The sequence below is a fragment of the Apaloderma vittatum genome, unplaced genomic scaffold (genome assembly GCF_000703405.1).
Source record: "Apaloderma vittatum isolate BGI_N311 unplaced genomic scaffold, ASM70340v1 scaffold24530, whole genome shotgun sequence".
Lineage (NCBI taxonomy): Eukaryota > Metazoa > Chordata > Aves > Trogoniformes > Trogonidae > Apaloderma > Apaloderma vittatum.
In genome coordinates, this window is record NW_009695389.1 from 1,748 (window position 1) to 2,398 (window position 651).

The window sequence follows — 651 nt, forward strand, 5'->3', positions numbered from 1 at the left end:
GCCCTGGCTGGGGACAGTCCAGACCTGCTCCAGCTGTTTGCAGCGTGCACAGCAGCGTCATGCAGCGGTTTCTGGATGTTGAGCACATCTGGAGCTCTGGAGGCGCATTCACAGATCCATGCGAACCCAGAAAGAGAAGGGGAGATGTTCACCCACACCACTCAGCGCATCGCCTTCAGACCCGGCCACAACCCTCGTGGCTCCCGGCTGGGGACAGTCCAGACCTGCTCCAGCTGTTTGCAGCGTGCACAGCAGCGTCATGCAGCGGTTTCTGGATGTTGAGCACATCTGGAGCTCTGGAGGCGCATTCACAGATCCATGCGAACCCAGAAAGAGAAGGGGAGATGTTCACCCACACCACTCAGCGCATCGCCTTCAGACCCGGCCACAACCCTCGTGGCTCCCGGCGCAAAAAGGGGTCCCAGCTCACCCCACAGCCCGTGGGTCAGGGCAGTCCGGAACTTCAAGGCTCGCAGCAGAAGGGAGGCTGATTTAGGCAGAGAGTCAGAAGGATAAATTAAATAGTTCACCCCGTTTTATTACCCCTACAGACAAGTGACCCTCCTCATGAAGAAGGTCACTTTTAATTAAACCTCAGGCGAAAGAGGCACCGGACACGAGCGATGGCAGGCCCCGATGCCCAGGGGGCAA